Source organism: Halyomorpha halys, unplaced genomic scaffold (assembly GCF_000696795.3).
Source record: "Halyomorpha halys isolate HHAL.00 unplaced genomic scaffold, Hhal_1.1 Scaffold499.1, whole genome shotgun sequence".
NCBI classification, from domain to species: Eukaryota; Metazoa; Arthropoda; class Insecta; order Hemiptera; family Pentatomidae; genus Halyomorpha; species Halyomorpha halys.
Window position 1 is genome coordinate 406,893 of NW_027110524.1, and position 818 is coordinate 407,710.

The following is an 818-nucleotide window of genomic DNA, read 5'->3' on the forward strand; positions in this document are numbered from 1 at the left end:
GAGCTAAGTACCAAATATTAGCTTCAAAACGTAACCATCGATTTTCTACAAGTTTTAATTTTTTCATTTAACGTGTTTTAACACCGAAGGCCTCAAATCTTCTGTTATGTCTATCTTTCAATTATCCAGAGCAATATCCAATTTGATTTACAAATATCTGCAATAATGTATATACATTATTATATTATATTATTAATTTCAAATGATAATGAGATAATGTATATTTTAAGGTAATAGGATAATGATTTATGAGGCAGATGTAAGCAGAAGACAAATACTTTCATAATTTTATGATATCGTTTCTGATATTTTTATAATATCTGAAAATCTGATAATTTTTTCTTTGTTTTTATTATTTGATAGATATTGTGCGTACGTTAATATATATTTATGATGTATGCAAATGGTTTTTATTGTACAGTATAGAATACAGAATTAATTATATTTCTATTTTAGCACCGTTTGTTAAAAATAATCATTTAATCAATATAATGGAGACTTCTACTTAAAAAAATTCTGTTCCATTCATTAAAATAAGGAGTTTTTAAGCAATTAAGTAAACAAATTAGTATAAGAAATCGAAAGAATGGAGATTCTCAAACAATTATCACAATTCATCCTTGAAACCCGGCGAAATAAATGAATTTTGAAACATATGTCTGGCAACACTCAAAATAAAGAAAATTTAACTTACTATAAAGTAGTTTATGACACTTATTTTCCTAGGGTTAGTAGTTTTTATGATATTCATATAAGAATATAAATTTGGATAATGAAAATTTGTACGAACAACTATAAATCAATTTATTTTAGCAAAT